Raw genomic sequence first — 10,329 nt, 5'->3', positions numbered from 1 at the left:
CCTAAATCTACTTTCAGCATGGATTAAATGTCATAAAAGGACTCCTTAAGTTTTAAATACGAGTAATACTTGGTTCAACTTAATATTATCGCTTTCAAGTAACCCAATACAGGTACTGTGTAATCTGTTGACCTAATACATCGTCAATGTTTAATTTTCAGTGTAGCTGTGTAATTATCATGATAGCATTTGGACTTCCACAATCACAGTGAAATATTAGCATTCAGCGTGCACTCATTTAAACGATTACCTTAAAACATGATAACAGATGTAAGTCTGCAAAACAATCAATTGGTCAAATAGAATCAGAAATAATCTCAACCCCCAAGGTTGACAGTGAAATACATCAATAACAAAATTATAAATATATCCAAATCATAAAACACTGCCCTGCAGCTACCTGATCAGCGAGCAGAGCGGCGCCATCGTTGTTGCTCTCTGATTGCGAGTGTTGTTAACGCTGACAGTGTTTAAATATAGTTTACAGTTAGCGCAGGGTCGTCTGAGTTTATGCAATAGGTCAGTCACAACGGTTGTACATCATAGTGTGTCGAACAATTATTGCAAAATGGGAGAACGTTAATTGTTGGTCACGCGTAGCTACAGTATTATGCCTAAAACAGTCCTGATCTCTTCAAGATAATAATACTTCCTGTCATGACTTAGCTACAGTTAGGGACACTTTGCGTATCATGTGTGATATTGGAAGAGTACATTCACGTATTTTTCCCAATACAAAGGCAAATAAGAACGCTGAAAGACCACGATTGGAAATGTTTCATTTAGTTTATAAATCAACATTGTAGCGACCAGAAGGGAAAGAATACTCAGATATTAACTGAGTAAAAGTAGAAGTACTCAAGATCTGTACTTAGTAAATGTAGATGTACTGCGGATCTTGACTGTGAGAAAAAGTATAAGTACTGGCAGTCTGTACTGAGAAAGTACGAAGGTACTCCGGATGCGTTGTACTTGAGTAATAAGTAGAAGTAACTCAGGTCTTGTACTGATAAAAGTATAATCTCCGATCCTTATCTGAGTAAGAAGTAGAGAGTACTCAGAATCCTTGTTCTTGAGTAAAGGAGGAATACTCAGAGCTTGTACTTTGAGTAAAAGTAAAGTACTCAGATCTGTTGTCTTGGAGTAAAAGTAGAAGGTACCAGGTCTTGGTACTTGAGAAAAGTAGAAGTACTCAGATCTTGTACTAGAGTAAAGTAGAAGTACTCAGATCTTGTACTTGAGAAAAGTAGAAGTACTCCAGATATTGTACTTGAGAGAAAGTATAATACTCAGATCTTGTACTTGAGTAAAAGTAGAAGACGGCAGATCTTGTACTGTGAGAAAACAGTATAAATACTCAGATATTGTACTTGAGTAAAAGATAAGTAACTCAATCTTGTTCTTGAGTAAAAGTAGAAGTACTCAAGACTTGTACTGTGAGTAAAAGTAGAAGTACCAGAGTGAGAATAACTCTGTTACAGAAAAAGTCCTGCATTCAAAGTCCTCCAATAAAAGTATAATAGTAATCTCATCAAAATATAGTGAAAGTATCGACAGTAAAAGTAGTCATTGTGCAGATTGGTCCATTTCAGAATAAATATATGTATAGTTTTTATAACGATTGACATTAAAGTGTTCCAAAGCGGTAACAGGTGCACGCTAGTTTGAGATGATTTGTATATCGCAGGGTAGCTTGTGTTTACTCCCAGTGGAACTAAATCGCGATTTAACACTGATTAAGAATTATCAGCAATCCACTTCAATCCCACATCTGTGAAGAAACTAAAGGATTAAGTACATGTAGTTTGAGTAGAATAAACCATGTACCTATGAACTGAGGGTAAAGTAAAAGTACAAACCACTTAAATGCTCAATTAAAGTACAAGTATCTCAAAATTGAACCTTCAGTACAGTACTTTAGTGAATGCACTTAAGTTACTTACACCACGGTTAGCAACAAGTAGTTCGCACTATAATATATAATTTTACATTAAAGGGGGAGGTCATTTATTTAAGGAAGTCTGAAGGAAGGGTAGATTTGTTCCAGTTGTGTATTTTAAATTCTAGCACAACTCAGACGTTCTCCAAATTACCTACCCACCACCGTTAAATAAAGCTTGATACAATGTTTCTTCTGCATATCTAAAAAGGTTTGACATGATAAATATACACTACAACAGTATGAAATTATCCCAAAGATTAAAACCCTTGAAAAGTATCTTTTTTTTGGCTAAAAAAAACAGTTAAATGTTATATTTATAGTAATCTTCATGTGGGAACGGGAGCTATAGTGCAGCTGATGAGGATAATAAGCAGGCAGTGTGTTAGGCGAGCCAACATTGCTATTTAGCACTAAAAACTCATTTTTGACAATCTTGTTCAGAAATAAAATATTGGACAAAAGACAAATGGTTGCAGTTCATTATCGGGTGACTACGATGTTTGCATCAGTTTCCAAATCCAAAATGAGTTTGTCACGATATTTAAGAATGAAACTGATCATTCATGGGGCGCTAGAGGAAAAGTCCAGACGATCAACATTTTTTTTTAAATGCATCCCTCTAGTCTAGGACTTCTTAAAGTCAAGACAATTGCTTTTCATCGTTCAGATAAGTCCGCCGAACCACCAATGTAAACCCAATGGGCACTGCGAGTAAAAGTCAGAGGTATGCCAAATCAGTAGGGTCATCCTCCTGGGATTCACGAAGTCGTACCAAAAAATTCCATCCAAATGCGTCGAATAGTTGTTGAGATATTTCAGTAATCCCCCCTTGGACAAAGTGCGTGGCCGCAAAAGACAAGCCACTTTCCATCTATAGAGCCATGGTCTTGCATGTTTAATATTCAAGATTGAGAAAAAGAAATTTAAAGAAAAAGTCAAGTTGCTTTATTTCCTTTATATTTGTTTTAGATACTAGTATTAGTTTTATAAATGATGGCAGTTGGAATGAGCAGATTGGCTGTCTACAAAAACTCAAAATCTGCATCGTATTTGGTATAGATATATATCTTGTAAAATAATGTTTTTTGCATAAAAGCGCACAACAATAGAAAAGCCTGAAGCGAAACCTGGCACAGACACATATGTTGTCTTTGATGAGATCAACTAACAACACAGGGTTTGGAGTATTGAGGATTAAGGATCAAATAGAGCAGATTCCGAGTCACCTAAGAACTTAATCGCCCAAACTCATTAGATCCACCCACGGATACGTCATTCAAACCAACGCACTCCGGTTCAAGCTTCCGTGCAGAGCTTTTCAGGTTCAGAACCGGTCTTTCGTTTAGCTCGACTCTTATCACACCGCCCAAAGTCTGACTGGTGCTAGCGTCATTGAGCGTCATCGTTTGCGTCATGACGTAACCGTTTGCCAGCGACATAGCTTCATAAAGCCACTGAGAGAATGCGGAAACCCTCACAGCTGACAACCGCCCCATGGCCGATTGTGCTCCAGCTTCCTCCGTACCTTCTTCAGAAGACCAGATTCCCAGTAGGTACGTCTATTCAGTGGACCACTGGCAGATGGATAAGTTTCTTCATCGTTGTGACCTACCAAACAGGATAGTAATTGTTATATTAGATTGAGAATGTTACAAGGAGTTGATTCCGCCCTGCACCATGGACGGAGATGACGTATGTGGTACATATGCTCAGGTCGAGATCAATTATCAGAGTGCTGAATATGATTCCTCTGTTCCAGAACGCAAAGAGGCATGCTCCGCGCGATGTGAACAGAGGAAAATCATCTACCGAACCGGACCTCGGAAACACTGTCGGTGTGAATGAAGTCAAACAGTAGATAAACAGACCCAATAGAATGGCGCTACACTTGTCTAGATAAACTGTTATATTTAGCTATTGTCAGATAGTTTATCCTTCTTATAACTTAGTAAAAGTACAAGTTTATGACCAGATGCAGGTATGAAGCAACACATGCAAGTGAAAGCATCCGAGCACGTTATCCAAACCAGACTAAGTGCTGATATTTAGCGAGTCTTAATTTAACATACAAGTTGTGACAACACATGAAAAACATTATTTGCTATGACTGAAACTATGTACTTCATTATCTGTATTTGGGGGTATACTTCTTGATGAGCTCTGGTGGTACCATGTGAACAATGACACAGAAGGAAAACTCATGAATATCTATATATAGTTTTTCGCTCATACATTATGCGTCAAAGTAAGAAAGGACTGTAAGAGCAATAAGTTATCCCAAATGGCTAGAATCATGCCTAATTTGCCAGCTCATAATACACTATGTAACCCTCCAAGCAAAAACGCGGGCAAAGCCTTATTTAAGAAATGTATAGTTCGGGTCCCTAATTCCTTGTGTATAACTAGACCCTCCAGAAAACGCGGGCTTAAATTCCCTGATTATGCGATTAAACATGCGGGGTTTTATGTGATTTCATGCGGTGAAACTGCGGGAAGTTGCGAAATATGCGGAAAGTTGCGAAATATGCTAAATATGCGGGAAAAAATTATCGATTTTTTTTTTAAATATTGGGCTGTCTTATTTATTCTCTCTCACACACAACCTGCCACTAACGTTAAACCCCTTTACTATTCAGTTAAACACATTCAATGTTTATTTATTGTAAAAGCAATTGGGCTATTTTAATCTCACGCACACACACACACACACACACACACACACACACACACACACACACACACTTCTCCGCCTCATTCTGTTTTCATTTACTCGTTCGTTATCTGCAGCTTCAATCTTGTAGGCTACTCACCTCGTTTCTTGTAGCCCTCGAAAGGGTTTTGGAGGTTGATGCCTCGTGAACGTGAGTTGTTTGGCTTTCTTGTCCGCAGCAGCAGAAAGCATTTTCGAATGTTTGAATGAATCAAAGTGGGTCGTCACCGTCGATTTTCTCTTATGCTCCAACACACAGTTGCACGGGGTGCAGAATAGTTTCCCCCCACTTTTTGCCCGGTCTTTAGTAGAAATGTTCGTCGGTAAATGAGATGGATTAGATGTTTTCATTTTGGTGTTTTCTCTATCGTGTGAGCTAAACACGTTCACTCTATACAGTGTTGTTTACATTCTGTGATGCGCGAGCTGATGACGTCAAGTCAAGACGAGTTAACTTTTTTTTTTCTCAACTTTGTGTGGAAAAATGCGGGGATTATGCGGCCTTTTAGAAATCTGCGCCATTTTGCTGATTATGCGGTAAATTCTGCGATCGCAGAATCGCGTTTTTCTGGAGGGTCTAAATAGTAAAACACTGCAAGGGAACATTTTATTGCACCAGGAGCTATCTTGGGACTTTTACTGCGACAACATTGACGTGCCTGTGAATAAAAAATAAACGATAGTNGCAGGTGCGTTGTCGAGAAAAAAATCCTCTCCAACCTGTCGTTAATCCGGAGAAAAGACGACGGTGTAGGATTTATTCCCGAAGAATATTAACTGGTGTGTTAACACACCAGTTAATATTCTTCGGGAATAAATCCTACACCGTCGTCTTTTCTCCGGATTAACGACAGGTTGGAGAGGATTTTTTTCTCGACAACGCACCTGCTACGAGCGCGTCCTTCCCACGTCGCCATAATGGCGAACAAGATGGACACGTCTCTCCCTCACACCAGAGGAGCCAGGGAATCGGAGGCTGGCTCTGCGGCTGCGGGTTGAAGATTTTGGACACGCCTTTTGAGAGCAGCTACGGCCTCTCTCAAAAGGCGGACAATGAACGGGTCTGTGAAGGCACCGCCACCACGCGCATGCGCAGTGACGACTGGGGTTGTGAGGCTACCACCGTCACGTGCAGGCGCAGTGCCGGCTGGGGTTGTGAAGGCACCTCCGTCACGCGCATGCGCAGTGTCGGTGGGGACTGTCGAAATCGGGGTACCACCGTGTTCAGACACTAGAGGGCCCCATAACACAACAAATAGAGACTCAGAGGGTAAGAGACGTGACATCTCCGCTGGCTCTAAGGAGCGAACAGTGGAAGATGCTCACAACGTCTGCTTGGGTGTTCAAGACAGTTACACGGGGCTACAGACTCCAATTCGCTGTCACCCCCCCTCGCTTCTCGGGCGTTCTGTATTCACAGGCCCGAGGGGAGTCAGCCCACATTCTAGAAAGAGAGATCCTCTCGCTTCTAGAAAAGAAGGCTATATCTATAATACCCGCGGAGTCAGAGCGGCTTTTATTCCAAGTATTTCCTCGTTCCCAAACGGGGAGGGAACGGAATTCGGCCAATACTAGATTTGAGGGCTCTGAACGCATATCTAAAAAGATACAAATTCAGAATGCTCACTCACACATCTCTGCTGCGTCTCGTGCGACAAAACGACTGGTTTACATCAGTCGACCTGAAAGATGCGTATTTCCATATCCCAGTATATTACCCACACAGGAAATATCTGAGGTTCGCATTTCAGGGGGTCTGTTACGAATACAGAGTACTTCCCTTCGGGCTGTCTCTCAGTCCAAGAGTGTTTGTACGATGTACGGAAGCCGCGATAGCCCCGTTGAGACAACAGGGTATTCGCCTGGCAACCTACCTAGACGACTGGCTGCTCCTCGCACAGTCGGAGAAGGAGGCTATTACGCAGACAAATGTCCTCGTAAAGCACCTGCTCAACCTGGGTTTCATAATAAACACAGAGAAGAGCATGCTGTGCTCAGCACAGACTGTACTCTTCCTGGGTTTACGCCTAAACTCGGTGCCCTTTGCAGCCCGCTTGTCGGCGGAAAGAGTGAAAGCTTTCAGAGCTTGTCTCGCTCATTTCCAGCTGCGCAAACATGTTCTCTTCAGATCATGCCTGCGGTTACTGGGGCTCATGGCGTCAGCCATCCTGGTCATACGACTGGGACGCTTACACATGAGGGAGTTTCAGCGCTGGGTAGCCGCTCTAAAACTAAACCCGCGTCATGGCGCGCGGAGAGTGATGGTTGCGGCGAGATGCGTAATGGCACTGCGCCACTGGCTACACCCGACTTTTCTAGTACGGGGCGTATCGATGGGGACTGTCCTTTCACGGAAGGTGGTCACCACGGACGCATGTCTGACAGGCTGGGGAGGTATTTACGAGGGTCGCCCGGTGAGGGGTCTCTGGAGCAGAGACCTCCAGCGGGCGCACATAAATTACCTGGAGCTTTTAGCGGTGTTTCTCACCCTAAAACGCTTTCTGGCTTTTCTCAGAGGACACCATGTCCTCGTGAGGACGGACAATACGACCACGATATCGTATATAAACCGACAAGGGGGTTTGCGCTCTCTCCAGTTACACATGCTGGCACGCAAACTGATCTTGTGGAGCTGTGGCCGTCTCCTCTCTCTGAGAGCGGCGCACGTACCAGGGGTATTGAACCTCGGGGCAGACTTACTGTCCAGAGGTGTACCACTATATGCAGACTGGACTCTACATCCAATGATTGTGAGCCAGCTGTGGGTGCGTTACGGCCGAGCCGCGGTGGATCTGTTCGCATCAAAAGAAAATGCTCACTGTCAGCTTTTCTTTTCAATGCGCGATCAAAACGCACCGTTAGGCGTGGACGCGCTCGCGCACGATTGGCCTCCGGTCCTCCTGTACGCGTTTCCACCCCTGGCGCTGATACCCCAAACTCTGGCCAGAGTGAGGGAACAGCGCCACACAATGATCCTGATAGCTCCGTACTGGCCTGCAATGTACTGGCTGGCGGAGATCTATCAGTTGCTGTGCAGTCAGCCGTGGCAGCTCCCCCTGCGCAGAGACATACTGTCTCAGGCGGGGGGGACGATCTTTCACCCACACCCGGAGCGCATGGCCCTATTGACCTGGCCCGTGAGTGGTACAATCTGAGTACAGTGGGTCTCCCGCAGAAGGTGATAAACACTATTCAGAGTGCGAGAGCCTCCTCCACCAGGAGTGGAGGGTGTTTGAGGAATTGTGCCTTCAAAAAGGGCACACCTCTTTTCAGTGTCCTGTTTGAGTGATTTTATAATTTCTACAGGACCTGATTGAAAAACACAGAGCTTTCTCCACGATCAAAGTGTACTTGGCTGTTATTGCTGCATGCCATGTGGGCTTTGAGGGTAAGACGACCAGCCAGCATCCTCTGGTCTGACGTTTTATGAAGGGAGCTCGCAGGCTCCTCCCTGTCTCCAGGTCACTTGACAGTGGTTTTAGATGGGCTCACTCGAACCCCATTTGAACCTCTGGAAGAAGCTGACATGAAACACCTGTCACTAAAGACAGTGCTGTTACTGGCTCTGGCATCAGCCAAGCGAGTCAGTGACATTCATGCGCTATCTGTACATCTTTCATGCACTCAGTTTTCCCCAGGGCAAACGAGGGTGTTGCTGAAGCCCAACCCTGCCTTTATACCTAAGGTGGTTGGTTCGTGTACCTCAATTGACATTGTGGCATTTCCTCCGCCGCTGTGTCCCTCCGGGAAACAGCAGCCGAATTTGCTGTGTCCAGTTCGTGCTTTACGCACCTATATGGATAGGTCAAAAGAGTTTCGTCGTAATGACCAACTCTTTGTATCCTGGGCTAACCCTCACAAGGGCAAGCCCGTTACTAAGCAACGGCTCTCCCACTGGATTGTGGAAGCGATTGCTTTGGCCTATACGAGTCAGGGTTTGCAGGCACCTCCGGGTTTGCGTGCTCACTCTACTCGTGGTCTGGCTACATCCTGGGCTTTGTTCAAGGGTGTTTCCATTCAAGACATTTGTGCAGCGGGGAGCTGGTCCTCGCCGCTCACTTTTGTCCGCTTTTACAGATTAGACGTCTCTGCTCCCAGTGTGGCTCATGCAGTGCTGGGCCCCCTGCTGAGTTAGAGCTCTAACTGTTAAGTTCTGGTTGGTCTTGGTGACTTTCGAGATAAGCTCGTCTGGCAATACGGGAGCTACAATATCCCATAGTGAGACATTGAACGGAGTGTTATGAATGAGAACTATAGGTTACTTACGTAACCCCAGTTCTCAGAGTAACATGAAGTGAGATCTCTCACCAGACGGCCCTCCTTGCTATGGTGAAGCGAGAAGAGGTGCTTATTTTGAATGACGCATGCGGCGTAGCGCAAGCTACTTATAGGGGGTGGATTCCCTGACGGCTGACGTCAAGATCACCAGCCAATCAGGGATTGGCGTAATGAGATTGATTGCTTCTGTTTGCTCCGCGATGAGGCGCATCCCATAGTGAGACATCTCACTTCATGTTACTCTGAGAACTGGGGTTACGTAAGTAACCTATAGATCTATGGATACCTCTCTCAGCACCCATATGAAACACTACTGTAAACAGAATTTCTTTTCTTTATGGATATTTTACAAATCGCTCCCATTTTAAACTGTATTCTTGTTTTACTGCCATATAGTATTTCATACCTGTTTTTCATTTATTCTCTTATTGTTAATGATCATATGAAGGTGTGCCGCGGAAATACTGAGACTGAATGATTTGTGACAAATCTCCTCCAGCTTGTTGTGGAAACAGCTCCTTATGTCCGTTAGTGCAGCTAGCCAGATGCTAACATCATTTGAACGGCTCTTTGGTACGAACGAGGAGAACCGAGTCGTACTCGGTAATAATGTTCGAGCCGTTTTTAATGGCTCAGGCCTGGAGCCACTGGAGTGTCACCACCTATGCCGGGACACGACCGTTCATCGGCATCACTACCCTTAATACCGAAGAAACTTCCCTCGGCCTAGAAGACCGGAGCTAAGGAAAGTTTTCTCGGCGAAGTTTCTCAAGCAAAAAAATTTCCCGCGCCCCAGCAATGATCGCCAAAATATACGCTTTATTAGGTGTCGCCTATTACTAACGGTGGATTACAGTTATTAGAACGGTACACATGTACTGTGTTTGCCACCGCGGTTATAGGTACAGTAATACCAGTCACTTAGCATGTATGAAACTAAATGGCGAAGACGATGCACAATTCATTTATTTCAACGGAACGCAAACTTACTTTAAGTACGGGTTGGATGGAATAATTATAATCATAACACAAAATTCACCGCTACCGGCTAATAAACACTGGGCACGAATTTCCATAAACGGAAAGGTTACGCACCGAAATAGTAACGGAACCTCAAACCAACTTCACCGTAGTTTAACGACGACGACGCAAAAGCGCAAAACGCGAAGAAAAAGGTAGGCTTTCTTGTGAGCCAGATGGACAGGACTGGTGAACAATACCTGAAGAGAGAGCTCGCATAGGGAATCTGGTTGCGGTAGAGTGAGGAGCGACGACTTGGATGGCAGTCTCATCGCCCGACCAGAAGTGTCGTTATGCAAAACACGCCCTTGTTTTAGTTCTAAGATTTTCCGCCTAAACCGTCCGTAATCCACGCCTGGTTGCTACTTTGCTATTGTTC

Source organism: Notothenia coriiceps, unplaced genomic scaffold (genome assembly GCF_000735185.1).
Source record: "Notothenia coriiceps isolate Sejong01 unplaced genomic scaffold, NC01 NC01_scaffold00037244, whole genome shotgun sequence".
NCBI classification, from domain to species: Eukaryota; Metazoa; Chordata; class Actinopteri; order Perciformes; family Nototheniidae; genus Notothenia; species Notothenia coriiceps.
This window is presented reverse-complemented; position numbering follows the sequence as displayed.